General features: G+C 40.5%; 1 protein-coding gene across 2 annotated transcripts in view; it reads right to left on the bottom strand.

The window, feature by feature from the left end:
- The window catches only part of mctp2.L (multiple C2 domains, transmembrane 2 L homeolog), a 92,128-nt gene extending 71,673 nt beyond the window's left edge, over positions 1 to 20,455 (bottom strand). The window contains exons 1-2 of one of the 2 annotated variants that reach the window (XM_018253253.2): positions 20,203 to 20,455; positions 8,225 to 8,325 (exon numbers count right to left, since the gene is read on the bottom strand). The gene's annotated coding sequence lies outside the window, so the exon portion shown is untranslated. The remainder of the gene's footprint in view (positions 1 to 8,224; positions 8,326 to 20,202) is intronic. The other variant, XM_018253252.2, reaches the window with a different exon arrangement.
- Positions 20,456 to 24,453: the final 3,998 nt, after the last annotated feature.

The following is a 24,453-nucleotide window of genomic DNA, read 5'->3' as shown; positions in this document are numbered from 1 at the left end:
AACATACTAAAGTTAACCTAAAAGTGACCCACCATTTTAAACAAAGTTAGAAAGTGTGTGTATGTGCCATTGACTGAAGAATATAGCAACAAGATCATATTGGGTTTAACCACAGAATGAAAAGATGGCTGCATACAAACAGATTGCAATGTCTATCTGTCACGTTAGGTCAGCCTTGCACCAGCATGCAACCCAGATACCTCCAGTTCCATGAATAGAGACAGTTAAGCTGATAAGCTCTAGTATTAGTAAACTCTAATACTTAACTTTTTTTCATTTGGCAAAAATGTGTGTTAATTACCCCATGAGATTATATATATATATATATATATATATATATATATATATATATATATATATATATATATATATATATATATATATATATATATATATAGTTATATATCCATGTAGAAAGCTGAAGCACACTGGGATTTGTCAAGATAAAACTTATTTTATTTTATAAGATCGACGTTTCGGTCCACACAGGGACCTTTATCAAGATGATAAAGGTCCCTGTGTGGACCGAAACGTCGATCTTATAAAATAAAATAAGTTTTATCTTGACAAATCCCAGTGTGCTTCAGCTTTCTACATGGATATATATATATAATTGATCATGATAATTAATTTAATCATAATCTAATTATTCATTTGCAGATATAGAGACACAACTACAATGGACACTTTAAGCCGACAGACATATCTGTCCCACAGCCTCTTCTCATGCAGCAGCACAGGATTGTGCAAAATCTTATTTAACCGAAAATTTTATCAGATGATTCCTTGTTCACATGCATCTATACAGACCTTAGAGAACAATAGAAAACGATACCCCTGAACAATGTAGGTATAACATACGGCTCATGTGTAAAACCCTGCTTCGTGTAAAATAAATAATTTTCATAATAATATACTTTTCTAGAAGTATGTGCCATTGGATAATCCCAAATAGAAAATTGCCATTTTAAGAACTAAGGGATCCCCCTAGGATCCTACCATCCATACTGCACACAAACAAACCATATGTTCTAGGTCACATGAGCCGATTAATGGACAAAATTCTGTAATTTGCTTTCCACACTTCTTCCTTTTACAGTTAAGGTCCCCATAGACACGACAATTCTTCTTGCAGAACGACCGATTTTAGGGAAGTCCGACCAATACTTTGAAATTATCGTGCGGTTAGTGGGATTCGAACGATCGTACATCTCACGTTTTTTGGCCGACATCTGTCAGGAAATTGATCGGCCAGGTCAAAAAATCTTTTTCGGTCCAAGTGCAATCTATCTATGTTTGCAGGGCCAAGCAGGAAGCTCCCCTTTGTTTTCCTGGCAAATTGGTCTTTTTAGTTGATGGTCAATTCGTACGATCATTCCGAGAAAATCGTGGTCTCACGATGAGGATCGGATCTTTTAAAAATCTCAACATCTATGGCCAGCTTTAGAGTTGCATTATATCCTGTCAGATGATCTCTGAGGCAGCACATAGACCATAACAAAATGGTGGCTCAATGTAAAAGATGTAAAAGGGCAATATTTATTGATTTATCTATATTCCAGTTTGGTAAGATTTTCTAATAAGCCACTTAATATGATATAAACAGTTAATACATTTTCGGGGTATAGTGATGATTAAAGGAATTGTTCAGTATAAATATAAAAACTGGGTAAATATATAGCCCGTGCAAAAAAAAATGTTTCTAATATAGTTAGTTAGCTGAAAATGTAATGAATAAAGGCTGGAGTGACTGGATGTGTAACATAATAACCATAACACTACCTCCTGCTTTGCAGCTCCCTTGGTTTCCACTGATTGGTTACCAGTCAGTAACCAATCAATGACTTGAGGGGGGGGGGCTCACATGGGCCATAACTGTTGCTTTTGAATCTGAGTTGCATGCTTAAGATCAATTGCAAACTCACTGAACAGTTATGTCCCATGTGGCCCCCCTTCAAGTCGCTGACTAACTCAGAGTTAGAGAGCTGCAAAGCAGGAAGATGGTGTTCTGTTATGGTAGCCATCCAGTCACTCCAGCCTTAATAGATTACATTTTTGGCTAACTAACAATATTGCAAACATTCTTTATTTTGCACAGCCTATGTATTTGCCCAGTTTTTATTTTTACACTTAACTGTTACTTTAGGGTAAGGGCAGATTCAGGGAGACTTCGGAAAATGAATCGCCGCGCGTGCCATCCCGCTGCCGATTTTTCATTATAGCCGGCGGGAAGGTAGGGGAAGGCAGTTCGGGGAGATTGTCTCCCAGAAGAAGAGCCGATTTGTCGCCGGGGAGACTAATCTCCCCCCAAATTTGCCCATGTGTCTATAAGACTGTTTCAGAAGGGCAGTAGCCACAGGGTCCCTCTGCATCATTAACTGAGTGATATTCAGAACAGGAGACAGGATCGGCACTGAGCACAAATTTACAGAAGGGAAAGGAGTGTATGCAAGTTCCTTTAATGAATGGGACTTATGCAAATGACTGTGGCCAAATGCAACTGTGCTTGTAGTCACAAATGGCCACATTTATCTTGTTAGATGAAAACACACCATGCACAAAAAGGGAGTTACCTCCCATGGAGGAGGAATATGTTTTTAGAGGGCTTCTCAGTAGACTGAAAATTAGTTTTAGCAAGTTTGTCAGAACAAGGAAATAGAATATGACTTTACTTTCAGTTTCAATCTTTGCCCCGTTTAGTGCAAAAAATATGAAAAAGAAAATTCTACATTAAATCAATAGGCAAAAAATATGCTTAACACAAGCCCTATTCATTGAACTAACTTTAAACAAGGAGTAGGTGTAAGTAATACTGACCTACTGAAGATGTCCTGTCCATGCTAAAGTACTTGGTGCTGGTCTGGCTACCAGGGAGCTGTGATGACTGTGATTAAATAACTATAAAAGGACAGTACAGCAAATATAGATGCTGTGTACACCCTCTACAAGTCAAGCACCACCAACACCACCAAGGGCATTGTGTAACATGCATAATTCAGAAGAAGCCACAGCCAAGTTTCTTTTGTCAGAGAATGCAGGAAATTAAATGCCATTCTTTTCTCCCTTTTTTTAACTAGCAGTTTTAAATGAGAGATTAATACCAGAAACAAGTGAACAAAGCAAATTCAGTGCCAACTGCCAACTGGGTAGGATTTCTCAAAACCGTCTCCTGCAGGAAAAGGCAAGGATTGTGCCAGCTCGGAAAACAATAAACAGATTTTGCTCCATTGCTCCATCTCTAGGGCACACAGCACACAGTATTAATATAACTAAAAGCAGCCATGGGTGATTAACAACGCTGCTGGTGCCAACCATATCCTCTCCCAGGCTCAGCAAAGCAATTCGTTATAAAATAGCTGGGAAAGAGAAGATAAACATGTTCCAACATTTCAAAGTCAATGGGAAACATGGAAAAAATTCTTAAAGGGAGCGAGGGAGAAACTTAAAGAATAGGGGTAAAAATGGTTGTGAACTAAAAATGATTCATGCCTGCAACCATCATAATTTATGATCATTAAGAAGGTAAAAAATGAAAGTTTAAACTTCAATATAAGAAAAAAGATCACAAATAAAAAATAGAAAGTAATTGAAAAAACTATTTCTTTCTGGTGAACTATCTGAAACTGAAAAAAGTGTTGGAAGGTGGAACAATACCTTTAAGCCTATATGTAGGAGAGCTATAACAGTCCAGATTTTTTTCTTTCCCCAGATTTAAAATTTTCCCAGAATCTACACAGTTTTGAAATGAGTATTTGATGTATTTTCTTGAAACTTGGAAATTCTAAAAATGAATGTGATTATGGGACTTCATATAACCCAAGCAACAACATTAATAGCACAACGCAGAATAGGCATATGGTTACCATATTTTCTGAAAAAAATAAGGCCTTCCTATATTTTCATCTCTCTTCCATATTAATAATATTGGCATCCATTTTCACTGGCCGGGTGGGAACCCTATGCAAGCGCTTATAAAACAGGCATCTGAAACCACAATGTATACATTGTGTTTTTTCCAGGTTATTCTTTTCAGATTTCTGCCATTTAAGACAAGAACTGAAACTACCCCAGCTTTCCTGTAGTGTGTCTAAAAATCCACCTTTTAGAATATTAGGGCCTCTGGGTATACAGCAAATTGCATTAAATAACCATCACATATCAGTAGATTAAATTAAATTTGCCTTTCCTTATTGGGCTTAGTATGTGGTGGTGCATATCACATAGTATGTTCTAACAATGCACCTGGCTTCCTTGCAAATTATATTACAGTGACAAATTGTCTTCTTAGTGACAATAATGGGTCCACCAGGGACAGCAGTTTTTAAGACGAGGCGCAGAGCTGCAGCAACTGAATATTTACCTTTTACCAGGTGTTTGTATTACATGTCAAGAGAGAGTGTCAAGAGCATTGATTAAATCTGTCCTTAAAATTACCAACTATGTAAGTAGTATAGTACAATATCACTAATTTACTAAATGTTAGGTCAGATCTCTCTCTGTGTAATGCTGCAATACCCTACTCATCTCCCTGACCATTTTTGCAGAGCTTAGCCCACCCTCATCACCTGCATCTGGATAAAGTAACAGGCTCCATTTGGGCAAAATGTTGTACTTGATGGATGTCTTTTTTTAAACCTCATCTACTATGTGACTATAAAACTTTCTGTAGAACACACAAAACAATTTAATTTTAATCTCTGTATTTGTTTTGCAAGGGAAAAACAGACGTCAGTATAATAAGACAGGATCAATATAATCACCGGCCTATCCAAGCTGCTCATAGCTGGCTTTATGTGTCCATGCACACACTAACTTGGATGTGTTTGGGAGACCTTCAGAATTAGCACTTTGGTCCATTTGATTCTGGCCAGATCAAACCGCAGTTGAATATTCCTGTAGGAAACCCAAATTTGCTGATGACTATCATCAGGGGGAACCTGCGCACAGCTTTGAAAACCACTTGCTTACATGGTTAACTGGTTAATTTTTAATTCATTGTGGATCTACTGTGGACTGAAACTTTTAATTTATAATGGAACACCAATATAACATTGGGAGCAAATGACAGCATCTGGCATTGTCTACACTACATAATCCTTTGAGAACGATTGGCCAAATCCCGGACCAAATCAAGTCATATGAAAATTAGGGTATGGAAAGGTTAAAGAGAACAGCACGGAAAGTCACATGATTCAGATTTGGTCTGGCCAGGCACTTGGATTCGGACAAATCCTGCTGCAGAATGCTGAATCCAGGGCAAATCCTGGCCAAATTCTGGATTTGGTGTATCTCTAAGGATTGATAACCAGCCATGAAGTATGTCCACGTACTACGCCTTCTATTACCTTTCCCAAAAATTAAAAACTAGTTTGAAATTAATGTACGACACATAGATCATTTAAATTACTGCAAGTAACTGCCTGGAGGGTTGGAGCACCTGTTGCCTTTGCCCAGAGCCAAAATGGCAAGAGTACAAAGCTGTGACATTCAATAACGTTTGAGCTACTGAATCTAAAGTCAACTTGTTGTCTTTCTTCTTAATGCAATGTAAACACAATTTCTCTACTGGTTTTATCAAATGGATTTATAGACTCTTCATAACCTACCATTTATAATCCCAATTGCACAGGTGTTTTTTGCCATGGTGCAAGGTTAGATACTTGGCATTTAAACAGGGGCAGCAGAAAGGCACCAGTGAGAACTAAAGCTTAACTAAAGAAGTAGGGCATATATATTATTCATTAAGTTTTGCCCAAGGCAATCACAGCACATTAGCAGAGAAGATCTGTGCTTCCAAATATGCCCCAATAGCTCCCCATCTTTTTTTCTGCTGATTCACTGCACATGCTCTGTGCTGCTGTCAGTTATTGTGCTTAGGGACTAACGCACAATATACTGAATATACATATATAACATAAATGTCACAAAATAAGACTGATCAGTAAATAATTCAGAATTCAATATTCAGCCATGTAGCATCAACTTATATGAATCAACAGCCTGATGATATGTGACAGTCCCTAAGGTTTGCTTCTCACAGGACCCATGGGTCAGGTAGGTTCGGGCGAGCAAACACATATAGGCAACGGAAGGTGCAGGGTGAATACTGCTCTTCACCCACTCGTGAGGTCTTTAAGCCCCTTCTGTGCCTGCAGCAGTCAGTGTTTATGTACTCAAGCCTGCTTTGCCCTGCCCCCTTCAGTGACATCAGGGATCTGTGGGTTGGGCTCTGGTATATAAATTGAGACATCTCGTCTGGTCCAGAGCAGACAGCTTAAGGTTGGATGTGGGTCAACTTTTTGTTGACCTGCACATCACTATTGGCTTGGGTTTTTGTATGCCCAATACAATATAATATCCCAATTTTACTCTACTGTGCAAGTGTAATTCATCTCCAGGAGCATTTTGTAAAGGTAAGCAATATGGCGGTGCAACAGGGATACCCTGCTCCGAGAATAAGAAGAAAAGATGGCAGCTGCAAACTCTGCAAAACATCTCCTGGATCCTGTTGTTTCTTCTTTTTTTTTTAAAAGGGGTCCCAGGTTCTGCCCTCTGAGGGGGGGGTGGCTCCTTCATTACATTTTTGGTTCAACATCACATTTGAAATAGTAAAAGTTTCCGTGCTTTGAAACAGAAACTTCACAGACTAAACAAAATTTCAGTATAATTTGTAAAGCATAATTTGAATAACTGTCCAAGGCCTGCTAAAATCACTGTCCATCGTGTCTAGTTAGAGGCAAAGGCTGTAGAGTGGTATTTACTTCGGAAGTTGCAGGCTAATGCAGTAAAGCTGATTACCTTGCACAGTCAGCAGCTTTGCACTAAGACCAAATTGTACCTCCTCCTCAGATAACCTGTCAATGCTTTGTGTAAGGTCAAAGGAAAGGTAATATGATTCGGGATGGTTACATTTAACTAAAATAACAAAACTGGATATTGTCCAGTGCAAAATACCGTAAGCAATACCTACCTGCCTACACATACCAGACTACTGAACAACTGCATTACAGAAGGATTAATCATGCCCATACAAATCATACAGCCCACAGCTACATGTGGGAACATTACAATGTATCATTAGCTTGTACAATAAACAATTTCCTATGGCAGATAACTAGTACAAGTTGCATTACTAATTTGGAGTGGCCTAACAGCTCTGTACAAGGATGGTTCAAATTTGTAGGCCAGAACTTCCAGCATATAACTGTCTAAGCCTACTACTTATTATTATTTTTATTATTAACAAGTATTTTTAGAGCACTAAAATATTCCACAGCGCTGTAAAATAAATGGGTTTATACAAGGAACATACAAAATTACATACATAGCAACCAGTAACAGATATAAAATGTGAAGATGGCCCTGCCCAAAAAAGCTTACAATCTAAAAAAATAAATCAGGTTTGCCCTCAAAATGGAAAATAGGAAGTATACAAGTATATATGCACTTATTCAATACATAACAAGGGAACCAGAAGCATTGCTCTTTTACACTGTATACAGTTTATACTCTACACTACTAGAGCAAGCATACTCTTTTAAAAACTGAACCATATTAAAATAATATCTGATATTGCTGGCATGGAACTTGCTGCTACTGTGATTGTATGTATGGCACAGCCTATTCATATGATCACAAATGTGCATATAAATAAGGTGTCTTGAGCTGAGTTACTGTACATACACCCTTAGTATACGTAGGATATGTGCTGCCTTTAAGAATGACAAAGTACTTACTTAAAATAAATCAAAATGCATCCATTCATCAGAAGAAACAATAAAAAGCATTGTTCACAAGGCACATAATCTGATCTTAATTAACTGCATCAAATTTGGAAAGGCAACAGTCTGTAGAAGTGGCCAGGTTGAATAAAAATTCAAGAACAAATATAAATACAATGCACACAAAAAACAGACGTTAACAGCCTAAGTCTTAAAGGGGCTCTAAACCCTAATGTAAAGGTATATCTCTGATAACATCTTTAGTTTACATTAATTTACTATTTTTTTTTTTGCAAGTTTCTGAGATGTTTGCAGTTTTACACTGGTACTACCAGGCTGTCAGCTCAGCAGCTCTCATTTAGACCTAGGCTATCAATGACCCTAACTGGAAATGCAGTGCTTGCTGTCAGGTAACACTAGGGTTGCAAATATATTTAGCAACGCATTCTGGGTACGTTTACATAAATCTCCCTACATCTCTGAACTCATCTCTAGATACTCACCCAAGCACTTACTAGGCTCCTCTACTGACCTGCTCCTTAACTCTTCTCTCGTTAACTCCTCACACACTAGCATTCAGGACTTTGCAAGGGCTGCGCCACACCTCTGGGATTCTCTCCAACAGTCTGTCTGACTTTCTCCCAATCTTTCTGCTTTTAAAAGATCTCTTAAAACACACTTATTTAGAGAAGCCTACCCTCACCAAATGCAATACCATATGCTACATCTCTCACCTGCTAATTTCTGATCTTGCCCACTCCCACACCTTGTGTCTCATTCCCTTTAGATTGTAAAGTCTTTTGCACAGGGCCTTCCTAATCTTTTGTACCAGTACTTGTCGTTATGTATAACTCTATATGTACTATGTATGTAATTCATGCAATTTCTTTGTATAAACAATTTATTTTACAGTGCTCTAAAAATACATGTTAATAATAATAATTCTTACTAGTATGGTTTCTCTTCATGAATGTTAGTGTGAGAGATCTCCTGAGTGACGCTATAAAAACATTTTTACAGGAAAGCCTCACGGCATATATGGGTGGAGGCAAAGGAAGCAAATGATAATGTAATATTGGCAATATGAATATAAATTAGATATTAAGCAATGGAGTTCTGGCCTCTGTTATTGATGCCTAGCTTGCATCTTTCCCAGACAATTCTAAATTACTGGAAAATTTAGGAAAAACAACTTCCTTTTATGTAGCAGGAAATGCTCTAAATGCATATTAGATGTAATGCTGTTACTTAAGGACAATGAGTCACAATAGAAAATGTTGCAAAATGTATGACAGCTACAGCAGGTTCAGACAAGGATTTGTAATAGCATAGAGAAACTAAGAAGGTTGCTTTTTTGTACCAGGAAGGTAGGGTTGCCACCTTTTCTGGGAAAATAGCAGCCTTCCTATATTATTATATTTTTGCCCTATTAATAACACTGGCATTAATAATAATTTTTACTGGCCAGGTGGAGACCTTACAAGAAGGTATTCACATTCAGAGGATCATAGAGCTTCTGTGATTAAGCCCTTTTGGGCATTATGTGACAAACAGAGCAACTGCTGCATACATTTCCAAAGCAAAAACATAAGAAGGCTACACTGCTACGGCAGACAAGATGTTCCCTTTTCCAGTGCATTTTGGCCAAGTAAAAAGCTTCCCATACAGCTCTTATTCATTTGAATGAGAAACGCCTAAACTTGCAGTATCATTGTGGTGAGTAACACTGCTCAATTACATGAGGAGCTCCCCTTTGCTATTGGCCCATTTAATGCAAGAACGTCCTCAAATTAAAATCTTGCAAACTCTGTGTATACTCGGCCCTCGTTCTTTGTTTACAAGAGCATCTAAGCATTTTTGCCATTATACACCTAAAGAGTGCTAAACCCACTGTTAGAAACTACAGTCTTATTTAATAATTTGTATAAGTTCTATGGTCAACAAACACCACTCACCAAGGTGATATTTAAGTATATTTAATGTGTAAAAATGTGTTACAGAAAATACATACAAATTAACAGATATCTAGCCAGTCAAATGTTCTATTGACAGCCTACCAAAATAATACAAATAATAATGTATGTACTGTATCAATATGTTGTATAAAAGTTTTGTGTATGTCTGTATTGTGTGAGAGTCAGTGTGTGTCTGTGTGTGTGTCCAGTGTGTGAGAGAGCAAACTTCTCTTTGTCCAGGGATATATTCAAAACCTGTGAGGTACACCTCTCCCAGCCTACCCATAACACATTCCATATGTTAACTGTAAACTAATCCCTCCAGACTTGAGGAATAAATGGAGTATGGGAACCATTGTGTGAAAGATGTGTGAATGACAAGTCATGAGTGCACAAATGAAACATATTCAAACTTAATCAATACTGGAATATAACCATTTTTCCAATACCCAATATTTAACACCCACCTTCTTATATTTAATTACAGTGTATTACAGACAAATTAAAATAGTAAATACACTCTCCTTTTGTTTGAATTACGTCACGTGGAAAGTATCCTCCACCAGCCTATTTAAGCCGGCAGAGAAGTACCCCAACCTGCCACTGCTTCTTCTATTTGGGCCCACAAAAGTATCACTCTGCCGTTTAAAGAACTCATTGAGTTACCGCATAGGACAATATTTGCAAGGCAACAACAAGCACATGTAAGAATAGCAAGACAAGGAAGATATGAGGAAGTTGGCAAGATCCTCTTGTGGGTTATCAAGAGGAACCTTTAAATCATTTAGAAACATTAATAAGAGCTTAGTTTAAATCATGCTCAGAAATGGGAAGTATAACAGTAATCGAGAGAACTTTTTCTCGGTATGACTTTCCCTAGTAATTTCTTTTTATTATTGTTTACCCCAAGTATTCTAATTAGGAATTAGTCGTGGATTTATTAACACATGTTCCTGTTATTAGGCTATGCCTCTAACACCAGAATTTATGGCTTTAAATGCCAATATATCAACTTCATAGTACCATAACTGTATTACTTGCAGACATGGCAGGAACAACGAGTGGTGGAATCAAGCATGAGCCACCCTTCAGAATACTCACTGTATAGATATTCCTTCACTTCACATGGCCTTCTTCTATGGCTTCTAAATCTGCTTGCTGGAGCTGCCTTACCTGTAACAAAAGGAGCTCTGTGGGTCAGATGTGGCCCTGCAAGAAATTGTCATGGACCCTAACATGGTTCGGTCTTCTAGAAGGGTGTCAGCTAGTTTAGCTTTGCAGTCTCAGTCTTGCATATGCATCCATTATTCCCTGGAAATAGGCTGTTTTATAATTCTCTTTTACATGAAACAGAGAAGAAAATGATCTGGCAACATGGGTGTGTGCACAACACATAAGCTTACCCATAGTCCATACAGAGATATGTAGCCCTGCAACAGATTGTTTTGTGATAACACAGGTATTCCTCTGCACAAAGTACAAGTCATCACATAAAATATAAATCAATTATATATATATATATATATATATATATATATATATATATATATATATATATATATATATATATATATACATATACATATACATACACACACACACACACACACACACAAGCAGCACTAGTGTAAGGCATCAATGGATCTATTATCACTGAAAATGATCAATCTTATTTCTGAATTTGTGCACCTTCCAGAAATAGTCGATTAGCCCTTTAACAGTCTGAATTTACCAAGCTTGCTGAGAACTATATTTACAAAAGTGTCTCTACAGCCCATATACAAATTTGCCTGAACATATCCAGCGATTAACCATGAACTAAAGGAATGTCAGGAAATGTTTGCTTTTTCACTGTTTAGTTTTAAAGTCTGCTGGAGCTTAGCTAATTAGAAACATGGAACTGCCCAGGCAGTACAATATTTCTAGTGAACTTCTTAAGAAATACAAAGCAGTTCAAAAGGTGCAGGAAAAGTATAAGAATTCCCAATTGTGGCCTGCCCATGTTCCTCTTAGGTTTTAGGAATCAGTCAGGAAGTCGAATGGAAAAACTGAAAGCACAGAAGCCTCATTCGAAAAGTTGCAGAAATTGTATTGTCAAAGACTTGCACAATGATATTCAGGAAACTGAATATAAGGCAGTGTTTTTAGAGTAAGCTGCTAATTACAACAGCACAGAAAATGCACTTCATCCACATTTAATTATTGCTAATATGATGCCATAAGCTGAACTGCACTAAGGCAGCAGCTGCCATAATATGAGTTTGCTTTTAAGGGGGACCCGTCACCCAAAAAAAAATATTCAAAATCCTATTTTATCACGTTAGCCAAGCAAAATGAACTTTAATTACACTATATAAATTATTTGAATCTTGTTTCCTTCAGTCTGGGATTCATAATTATAGCAAGCATGCAGGAGCCATTTTGTGGACACTGTTATTAAGGCAAGCCTTGCATCATCTCAGAATCTTGTTTGTGCACCAGAATAGGGGACCCAATGTCCATCCCCATACACTGGCTACACAATTAAATGGTTAAGAGAACTGAGAGAATGGGGAGAGCAGTGACATCTAGGAAGTGCTGAATGGAAAGTGAAAGTAATTGTCTGCAAGGGGCAGGGGCGCTTTGCCAATGAGGCGACCTGAGAATCTCGCCTCAGGCGGCAGCGCCCCGCTAGGTGCCAGGGGCGGCAAAAATGCCGCTCCTGGTGCTTACTTCAAAGAGATCACAATGATGCTCTCTGCACTAGCGTCCTGGCCCTCTCTTCTGCCCTCGTGGGCCCCCTCCGGCACAAAAATGTGAGCGCACTGGGGAGGGGGGGCAGCAGCAACTGCAAGCTGCCTCAGGCGGTGGAGGGCCAGGATCGCGCCTGGCAAGGGGCAAACAATATTTGATTGACAGCTGAGCTTATGAATGTTTTAATAAAAAATAAAAATTGGGTTTTGTGTTTAATTTGAAAAGGACTACCGTATATACTCGTGTATAAGCCGACCCGTGTATAAGCCGAGGTACCTAATTTTACCTACAAAAACTGGGAAAACTTATTGACTCGCGTATAAGCCGAGGGTGAGAAATGCAGCAGCATTTAATAATACAAGTATTCAGTGTGGGACTGGGCTGGTGGGACACAGGGAAAATACCTACGGTAGTGGGCTCTGCAGACCCAGACTCTCTCCCCCACCCACTCAGATCATGGCCTCAAGGAAGAATAGAAGTGTGATATATTATGACAACATATTATTATAGAGAAAAAGGAAAGTTTGCTTCAGGAAAATAACGAATTCCTGTATTGAGAGAGAGCCATCATACAGTGTCATGAAATACATTTTCTGTGAATCAATTGCTTCTGTTACTTTTTGAAGCCAACTGCATAAAGTTTGTTAAATTTTGGCATGTGTCGAATTTCTAAATAGGTGCTTAAATGAGACAGAACCTTATATCATCTCAAGATCATTTACAGTTTTTATCAGGGCTCAATTCAAGTGACAACTGAAAAAAAAGACAACCCAACATTTCTCACATTACCGTACCAATTTTGACCACAGCAGGGAGCAGCGAATCACAGCGCGTTATACGCACTCCGCACATCACAGGCAGCAGTCAGCAAGAGGCGCATGCGCATTGCGCGCAGCTGCGCATATTTAAATTTCCTTAGCGTACTGGACGTACTGGACGTAGAAGCGAGAGGCGCAGGCGCATATTTACGGTAAATTTACCTTAGCGTACTGCAGCAGGACGTAGAAGCGCCCCTGCCTGCAGAGACGAGCCGGGACTGTGTCATGCAATCCAGGACAGCCATCCAGGACAGCCATCGGAAGCGCAGCCATCAGAACCCGCATCAACCGCATCAGCCAAATAGGTAATTTTTTTACTGACCCGCGTATAAGCCGAGGCAGCATTTTTCAGCTTATTTTGGGTGCTGAAAAACTCGGCTTATACGCGAGTATATACGGTATATGGGATATGGTCTGAGCATGTCACGTGCAAAGAATTGCCCAGATTTGGTTATCTGGAGGTTGATATCTCTGTGAAGAAGACCAATGGTGTAGGCCTGCACACAGAACAGACATGGCTCACTTCATATGGCTGCTTGCAAACACATTGCAAAAATCTGTATGTGTTGCCCATAACCTTCCCAGTGACTTCCCAGAGATTTGTGTTTATACAATAATTCCACTTATGTCCATTAGCAAAGGTATCCGCTCATTGATGTGCTTGGCTCTATATATTACTTAGTCCTAGACTAGAGGGAAGGCACTATAGGCCCGGGCTTAAGAGTGAAAATGATTAGGAGAGGCACCAGGTCTCTGCTGCTCCTGAGGCAATGTGAGGTGCAGCATGGGAAGGGGGTGGGGAGTTGTTGGCAACATATTACATTGGAACAGAGGTGTAAAAAGGTAAACATATCCCTGATGTAACTGCCTACACTTGTGTCTCTGCCAGTGTCTGCCACAGACAGATATCCCCCTGAAAATTATGCGGGATTCTCTAAGGTGCCATGGTTCTTCCATAAAACAGTATGGCAGTGAAATCACAATGTGCAGCCTATGCATACGGAGAAGACATATAACAGTGACCTAAAATGCTAATGTCATCCAAAGTTTAATGTATAAAACGGAAATCAACACATGGGTTATGCCCACCTTGTACTGTTCCACAAAGCACAGGAAACTGTCTCAGGAGGAGACAAGTGCAAAAGTATAATTGTGAAACTACAGACTGATTGGCATAGCGTGCTATACACATACAGTATGCATATAAGTAGCTGTTAGCAAGCAGAAACCATCCCACGATATTCACACTCTTCACCTCAGGTTCCATGACAGTTACGGTAGTTCTGCCCACAAGGCCTTTCACACATCAAGAAGGTGTTTGGTGATTGCTTAGTACTGTGCAGGATGGACTTTTATTCTTTTAGATTGTATTTTTATAAAATACATTTAAAAATGTTTCACATTTGAATCATATCAATTTATAATCCCATAAACCCCACTCTGTTCCGCAGTACTGCTTGTTGCCGGCGCAGTAAATCAGGTTTTAAAGGAGACATATAGGATAAATTAACCCCCCCTAATTTTGTAGCCAATAATACATTCTATATGGTGCTGGTTGTACTTTTGGCGCAAAATTTATATTTTCTTTAAAAAAGGCCCCTTTATTGGAGCTCCCTATAGATCTTCTACAGTCCCTGTCTGAGTTTCAAATTAAAAGTGGGCGTGTCCTTACCAGAAGCACAGTAGGAGGGGGACAGCCAATCACAGTCCTGCGGTCACACAAGCAAAGACAGGCTTCAGTTCCTTATCAGGTCAACCTAGCTGCTGATTGGTTCCTATCCTACAGTGCAGTGTGCCGAGTGCCGCTGGCCCCCTGTACAGCCTGGGAAAGGAGGCAGCAGGAGTGGAACAGATGGGCGGGATGTTTTTGCAGAAGTTTCAATAAAGTAACCACAAACTACTTTTTATATGACATTCCTTCTAAGAGTTTATTGCACTGGCATTTTCTTGTTTTTTATATAATATGTCACCTTTAAGCCAAAAACAGAGGGCTCCTATGTATGTATTTGGAGACCAGAGCAGCAGAGACTGATTGCTGGTGATAGAGTAGGGGGCAGGGAGCTACAGATTCTGTGGAAGCTGGAACGAGGAGAATTGGAAAGCAAAAAAATAAACTACAAAAGAAAATTAAGACCAACATTGAAAAAAATGTTTGGAATCTGAACAACCCCGTTAATTCAGATTTAAATTTCTGACACCCACCATAGCACCCTGAGAATGTGCACTGTCACTCAAAGAAAATACAAGATGGCAAGCTCCTGTGGCAAGTTTGAAAAGTTTGAAAGCCTGGATTTTTTTTACTGCTATAGGGCTGCTGGTACAATAAGTTCAGTATTAGTGATGGGCAAATTTATTCGCCAGGCATGGATTTGTGGTGAATTTCCGCACTTCGTGGACTGCAAATGTTTCCGTGAAACTGCTGAGAAAATTTGCTGTGGAAAAATTCACTGTGACAAAAATAATTGTCCCCATTTGCAAAATTCGGAGTGCTCGACCCTTCACAATAACCCTATGCAGGGTGTCAGGTGCTTGCTCTGGTTGACCCTTTCCTGCCCACAGGGTCCAGCATACAATGTAGAAAGCAATCCAGCAGCACACTGATTTTTTATGCAATAAGTGATATTATTTATTCAGCCCATATACATACAAGAAAAGGGCCCTTTTCTTGTATGTATATGGGCTGAATAAATAATATCACTTATTGCATAAAAAATCAGTGTGCTGCTGGATTGCTTTCTAAAAATAATTGTCCCCGTCACAATTGTCGCACGTCAAAATTATTTTGATGCCCATTGAATTTTAAAAGAATTGCGCTTGTAAAAATTGTCGCATGCATACAAATTGTCACACGTCAAAAATGATCATTGGACAAGAGCTGCGCATATAAAAATGGTCTCTCGTGAGTCAAAATTGTTTTGATACCCTTGGACTTCAATGCGTTTCACAAATTTTTCACAGTTTCATTAATTTTTTCAGAGTTTTGCGGATTTTTTGGCGAAGCAAAATGGGACAGATTCGCTCATGATTATTCAGTATATAAGACATAGCAATATTCATTTTAAACTTTTAAAGCTTTTTTTTCCCTACAGAACCACATAAAAGTAGTTTAAACGTTATCAGGACCATGCTTTAATTCTGTTTAGTGTAAAAAGCAATACGACTGTATTCAAGAAAATAATAAAGAACAACTCTAGACATTATGGGGGTCTGATTTTGAGTGCTATCTCAAAGGTTAAGAAACCCTTGCCCTACAAAATAAAAGTAAAGACACAACAAAGGACTAAAAGACTTTTCTTTTTGTGATTCCGGCCTTGTAATATCAAAACAAATACCGTCAGAAATGGGGCAGAAGACAGCATACACATTCAGACTGATGCAAAGGCTAAAGAGTCCCTGCCCGCAATCTAGAGATAACGTACCCTGGCTTATTTTAATCTAGGTTTATTATAATAATCCCTTTCCTTGCTTAACGATTCAAGCAAAGCAACAGCGGCTTCTGTATTTTAGCTCTTTAAGAATATTTAATGATATTTAATGGTAGAGACTAGTACATGCTAACCTCCTGAATGTATAAAATACCTCTCCCTTAGATTACACAAGGTAAAGCACGGCTAATTGAGTACGAATATAATTGTGCATCTTGTCTGCCTACAGCTAAGAACTACATCTCCCAGCAGCCACAGCAGCTCAACAAACTCGCTACAGTTGCCAGGTGTTTGACATCCTTTAATCACATTGACATAAACAAGTACGTAAGCATTAACCATGTGTGTGTCCGAGTTCTACAACAATAAAGCAGCTGTTAAAATATCCTTCATCAGTATGTAAAGAAAGAAGCACACACCAAACACTGGCAGTTTCCCATATCTGAATTACACCCTTATCCTTGTCATAAGAAACAAAATATATATAGACCCCATCAAATGAGAAATCCAATTTTCTGATCATATGGCATTTCTAGCATTTGAAAGGGTTGTGTCTCAAGGCAACAAATTCAAGTGGTTTGCAATAGAAATCGGTATTCAAATATTTATATAGCAGGCAAAGTCATAGCTGCAAGCAACCTTTATTTACTTAATCTCAGTATACGTTTCCAGGAGGGACACTGTAAATATTTTCTGGAGCAATGCTGGGAAAAAGCATTAGATGGAGAGTGATACATGCATGCAGAACTGCAAAAACCGGCAATCAAATATAGTTTTTATATAGCAAACAACACTGTGTATTTCATTATGCTTTAGAAATAGGAATTGGATACAAAAGAGTCTTTATATCAATGCTGCTATGAATACTTTTATGAGTACTATACAGAGACCTCAGAGCTCATAAACAAACTCTTGTGCTACTTTGTGTTAAACTACAACTCCCAGAATCATTGTATGGGTATGGCACTGCTGTCAGGAAAGGGGGGAATACACAATTAAAACTGGACCTATTTAAATAAGTATGTTGTTAACAATCCTGGTGGGTGAATCAAATGGGGTTGATCATCAGGGCCGATGATATCATAACAAGGGGCTATACCACCTTATCTTGCCAATCCCTGGCCACATATTGGCCGGCCAAGCGATTGTTTTGCTGCCAATTAGCTTCCAGCCCAGCTTGAAGAGACTGCGTTGGCAGCAAATGCTGATCTTTTGCTCCAAACCCCCATCCAAGTAAATTATAATTGAAAAGCTGCAATTTGCCTGTTTTAAAAAGTGCATACACCAGAATAACAAGGCAAATAAAGCCAATATTATTCATATTATCCTGGGCATGATACACACCTATACAAATGAAAGTAAAAAATCTGAAAAAAAAGGTAAAAAACAAAACATACACAATGCGGATTTCACAGAGCAGGTATCTTACGTGACTTTTTCCAGTGACACATTACACACTTAAAGCTACCCAAAGTACTTTATGGCAGGGAGGATTAAATAACAATTTCCAACTCACCCCTTCAAAAACAAGACACATACTGTGCATGGCTTTAATCAAATATCATAAAGTCATACTGCAGACTACAATGATTATTGTGTTGCCAAGCACCATGAATATCTCATTTTACAAGGGGCGAGGTGCCTAATACTGTTATCTGTAATAGAGAATAGCAATCCAGAATAACACTTCTATTAGCCAAACGAACTATATGATTAGGAATATGCTTTTGCTCTGTGCTTCCACATTATAAACATGAAAAAAAATGAACAGATGATTCCAAAAGCACCCATGCATATGATCCATATGGCTCACTAGAGGAGTTGCTTATCTACAGGCTTCTGCCAACACTTATATAATATATATATATATATATATATATATATATATATATATATATATATATATATATACACTGTAAGAGACGAGGCAGGTTTTCTTAATACAATGTGAAAAGGCAAGTGTAAGTGCTTCAAAAAAATAAAAACTAGGGTATTAAAGGAGAAGGAAAGACTTCATACACTTGGGGGTGCCAAATGTTAGGCACCCCCAAGTGATTGTATTGACTTACCTGAAACCCTAGGCCGGTGCTCCTATCAGCAGAAAACTGCACCGGGCCAGGGGTTCATTATACCAGTGAGCACCATGGAGCGATCCTCTTCCGGCTTCTTCTTTCTTCAGATTTCCCCGAGCGAACACATGCGCAGTTGAACGAAATAGCCGACTTTTTAGTTAAAGTTCGGCTTTTCTTTCTACTGCGCATGTGCAGCTGCGCGAAGAAAGAGGAAGCCAGAAGAGGATCGATCCGTGGTGCTCGCTTATATAAGCCCGGGCCGGTGCAGTTTTCTCCTGAGAGGAGCACCGACCCGAGGTTTCAGGTAAGTCAAGACAATCACAAGTGCACAAAGCCTTTCCTTCTCCTTTAACTGGATCATAGGGGGCCCATTTTTGCATTCCTGACCAATAGGTTAGGAATACCTGACCAAATGGTTTGGTCTTATATTTTGGAAGATTCCTTTACCCAATAAATTCAGAATTTGCTTTGGTGTAGCATATAATTTGTGCTTTATACTTGGCAAAGCCTACTATCACTTCAGTTACTTTCCCAGCAAAAACAACAATGCATGCAAACCAGTAAACAGATGGTGGCAGGGCCAGGAGCAAAACACACACTGCTACAAAAGCTGCACTTTAGGTAAAACTGATGCTGCATGCACTCTGTATCAATTAATTTCAGCTACAGTCTCTTCCCAGAGTCTATTATCCCCACTGCTACTATAGGCACCATCTCTCCCTACTATACCTCCTATCCCATAGTCACAGTCCCTTCCCAGAGACCATTATCTTTTCAGCTACTATAGGCACCATCTCTTCCTACTATACCTGCTATCCCACAGCCACATTCCCTTCCCAGAGACTATTATCCCACTGCTACTATAGGCACCATCTCTCCCTACTATACCTTCTATCCCACAGTCCCTTCCCAGAGACTATTATACCCACTGCTACTATAGAACCATTTCCTGCCACTATACCTGCTATGCCACCTAAATATATGTCTGCTGGTAAAGTGAGGTCAGTGCTTGTGTTCTTCAGGAAGTGACAGTTCAGCTGCAGATGTTAGAACACATAATAACTAATACAGCACAATGTGTATCACACAGAAAGTCTGGGCACTTGGAATCAGGTAGTAGTAGTAACAACCCATGTACTGCAGACAGAAGACTAAAAACAAGACACTAGACATGCAGAGAGTGTAAGTATATTGCGTGTAAGACAATACAGTGTCACATAGAGGCTACAATCATTATACATACGACGTTCCCTTGCAACTAAGGCTCACACTGTAACCCCTACAAAGTGCACCCATATATCTCTATTGATCAGTCACTATGAGTCACTATGTATGAGCATCAGCAGCCGCACACATCGCCTGGTTGTGGTACAAAACACTGGACACTTTTCAGCTTGCCATTTGCCGTTTGCTTTGCTAACTCCGCTGCTCTCATTGCCCGGCACAGAAGTTCAGGAAAGTGACGGTGCTACAAATACCTGCTCCCCCGCTGTTATCCCCGTGCCAGGCGCTTATCTCACTCCCGCATCTGAGGCTGCAGCTCCGCGCACCGGTCTCAGCTGTTGAGCAGCTGCACAGCGATCATATCTCAGGCCTTGGATCTCCTGTCAGTAGCAGCAGTCGCTCCAATGTACCACTGTCCGCCTCCTGCGCTAATACACGCCGGCACCTCCTCTCTCACACACTGACTTCCTCCTCTCCCCAAACCTGCCCCTAATGGGGGAGTGGCCAACCTGCCTGAGATGTGGCCTAAGGACAGGCAAGCGATGGGCGGGGCTAGACCAGGTAGTTTCCCTGAAATGACAGCAGGAACTCCTCATAATTATTCGTATTTCCAGCCCCGGGGCTTCTGTCATTGTCAAGAGCAGCTGCTAAACGCGCAGAGCCCCTCGCCATTGCTCTTCCTTTTGTACAATGAGGGTAACACGGGCTTAGTTATCTACTCACGGGGTATCCCACCTTCATTACATTCAGAACAAACGTCACTGACATCCCCGGCCTGGGGGCAAATCATAGAGGCACAGGGATGAACTACAAACAGAAATTCAGTCAGGTGCTTTCCATATGTAATGCTTTAAGTCTTGTCAACATAACGGAACTCATTTGTGCTGCTGGTACAAGGAGACAAAAAAACCTTTGCGCCAGGGCCCTCTAACAAGTTAAAAAAAATGGGGGCCCCATAAAATATTTTGGTTACAGGGTCCTATAGATTATTAAAATAAAACATTGGTGGCCAGGGGATTAAAAAAAAAAAACACATTGGTGTCTGTAGAATTGAACTCGTGGCTTCAGGACTTCAATTATAGCTGTTTTCGTGACTTCTGGTCTTTTCGCCGCTTCAGGACTTCGTATGTTCGGCACTTCTGCATTCTGCCTCTTCGGGACTTCGCAAGCAGAGGCACGGCTGCGGAGCGGTCAAGGGGGGCCCGGCTCTTCAAAAAGTGCAGCACTGCCAGGCCCCCCCTTCAGCCCCGGGCCCGGGACACTTGTCCCCCCCTGATGGCGGCCCTGTGTGTACCCCCAAAATGGCTGCTCAAACCTGGTGCTCCCCCCCAGTGCAGGTGTCCTAGCACTACTATTACCCCCAACCAGAGTGTGGACTCTATTATCCGGCACTTTTGGTGGGGAGAAATATTTTATAGTAACTGCTGCCCTTTAAAGGAGAAGGAAAGCCCCAGGGCGCAAAACCCCTCCCCCCCTCCCGTGTATTGCCCCCCCTCCCTCCTCCCCCCTGGCCTACCCCTCCCGCTGGGCAAATGCCCCTAACTTGTTACTCACCCCTCTGCGCAGGTCCTGTCCACGGAGTTCACAGTCGCCATCTTCTCCCACGCGCGTCTTCTTCCTGCTCTGACCGGCGTCTTCTGGCGCATGCGCAGTAGGAACAGGTACCGGTACAGCTCTATTGCGCATGCGCCGAATGTCACGAAGTTTTCCGATTTCACTTCGTGACATTCGGCGGCATGCGCAATAGAGCTGTACCGGTACCTGTTCCTACTGCGCATGCGCCAGAAGACGCCGGTCAGAGCAGGAAGAAGACGCGCGTGGGAGAAGATGGCGACTGTGAACTCCGTGGACAGGACCTGCGCAGAGGGGTGAGTAACAAGTTAGGGGCATTTGCCCAGCGGGAGGGGTAGGCCAGGGGGGAGGAGGGAGGGGGGGCAATACACGGGAGGGGGGGAGGGGTTTTGCGCCCTGGGGCTTTCCTTCTCCTTTAAGCCAGATGTGCCCAAAATGTAAATCAGGATCTACCAGTAGACCTTTAGCTGGTGATGAGTAGCAGGCCTGGACTGAGATTCAAAAAAGGCCCTGGCATTTCAGGTACACAGAGGCCCAAACAGCCTCCCACCAGCCCAAAATATAGTGATTGTCTATGGCAACTTACAGCAACCCCTCTGGCATTAGCCAGAGCCCACAGATTGCCAGTCCGGGCCTGATGAGTAGATCTCTAGACACTGTCAACAAACAGCTTGTCTAAATCACCCTCCTATTTCATGCTTTTCATTTAGATATTTATTATGTTGAGGTTGTTTTTTTAAATATACCAATATACATTTTCTCATAAATCAATATAATATTTAAGTAATATTTTCCATGGAACAGAATGCTAACAATGCTAATATGGAAGTAGATCATAATGGGACAACATCACCAGAAGTAGACCCCACAATAGTATGTATGTAAAAGGTAGGGATTCACCAAATCCACTATTTTGGATTTGGCTGAACCCCTGAATCCTTAGCAAAAGATTCGGGCGAATACAGAACCGAATCCTAATTTGCATATGCAAATTAGGGATGGGAAGGGGAAAACATTTTTACTTCCTTGTTTTGTGACACAATTTCCCTCCACGCTCCTAATTTGCATATGCAAATGGACAGAAGGATTCGGCCGAATCTGAATCCTGCTGAAAAAGACTGAATCCTGGCCGAATCCTGGATTCCGTGCATCCCTATTAAAAGTATGGGCACCGCTGCTTTTATCTGTTAGTCTCAATTTCCCTAGAGACCTGCTTATCTTACAATTGAATCTAAGTGCAGTTGCTGAGTATTCTGGACTCTCCTTACCTTACCTTATCTTGGTGTTCAGTGTAACTTTGTATCTTTTTCTGGTGTTCAGTGATCTGCACTGAGAAATTTCAATAAGTATCCGGGAATGCGGGCTGGGCTGTCAAAATCGGGACAGTTGGAAGGTATGGTATGGGTTGTCCTATTGCAACTCTGGGGCAAGGTGTAGTTCATACTGTAGCTATGCAAGATATCCCTTGGGGGGCATTAGGTATAGGGAAGCTTTGTGCCCAACAAAACTGTGCTCTTACCCTTGTGAGAGATCTTCAGCAATGATCCAGAATAGTGATGGGCGGATCTGTCCAGTTTCGCTTGGCCAAATAATTAGTGTAACAGCAAAAAAATTCACGAAATGCATTGAAGTCAATGGGGATCAAAATAATTTTGACGCGCAACAAATTTTTCCCCGGCGCAGTTTCGCAAAAATATTCACTGGCAATGAAATGTGGGAGTTTGCCGCAAATCCATGCCCGGCAAATTTATTCGTCAATAACTATTCCAGAAATATTCAGCAATTGTCCCACCCTTTAGGGCTCCAGCCCTAGTATCCACGTGATTTGTAAATGTGGCTCTGTAACAGATAATTTTTTTAGTCATCCATTTCAGCAAGCCATTCTGAAATATGCAATTCATTTGCAGTGATCTGCCCATAGAACTCCCTAACTTTCTGAACTCTAGAATAGGGAACCCCAACCTTTTCTTCAGCCGTGAGCCACATTCAAATGTAAATAAAAGTTGGAGAGCAACGCAAGCATGCAAAAAAGTTCCTAGGGGTGCCAATCAGGGGTTGTGATTGACTATTGGTAGCCCCCATGTGGATTGGCAGCCTACAGGAGACTCTGTTTGGCAGTACACCTGGTTTTTATGTAACCAAAACTTGCTCCAAGCCAGGAATTCAAAACTAAGCTTTGAGGCCACTGGAAGCAACATCCAAAGGGTCACGTTGATCACAAGTAGTGTTCCTCACACTGCTCTAGCATATTCCTGCTTGCTCACATATGAGCTGATATAGAGAATGCTAGATTAAAAAAAATATTAAATGCATTAATTAAAATGAATTTTAGTGCACGTTGGACTAATTAAGCCATTATTCATCTTTTTTCAAGCAAGTTCTGTCAGTTCTTCAGCAGAAGTTGGAAAACAGATGCACGCATCAGAAATGTTCATATGGATGCAAATATCTTTTTTTTAATGAGAATATGGGATGGATTTGTTCAAAACAACTTTCTCACTTCCTGCAAATAACGATGGTACTGGGGTTTCCAGGGGGTCCTGGCAAGCTGGATGCTTCACACAATTTCTAGAGCTTTGTTCTTATTTTCAGGGTGTGGAGTTTAGGGGGATCACACCAGGATATGCACCATATATTCAGGCCACTCCAGAGTGAAGGAAAAACAATCCGTTTATTTTTCAACTAAAACAAGCTTTACCAGCAGCAGAAAAAATGCTTGAATTCAGCAACACAAGTCCAAAAATACAAAATAGCTTACTTCGGCCAAGTACAGTGTTCAGTATGCATGGAGTAAATAGTCTCACTTTCAGGGAATCTCTTTCCTCAGTGAACAACAAGTTACAACCACGTGAACTCCTTCTCACTCACACCCTTCACCTGCTGCCCACCTCTGGCTGGTTAACCTGTTGGTGTTTCTTAAAGAAATGACTTTA

The sequence above is a fragment of the Xenopus laevis genome, chromosome 3L (assembly GCF_017654675.1).
Source record: "Xenopus laevis strain J_2021 chromosome 3L, Xenopus_laevis_v10.1, whole genome shotgun sequence".
Lineage (NCBI taxonomy): Eukaryota > Metazoa > Chordata > Amphibia > Anura > Pipidae > Xenopus > Xenopus laevis.
Note: the sequence above shows the minus strand (reverse complement) of the source record. Positions and strands in the feature narration are given on the sequence as shown.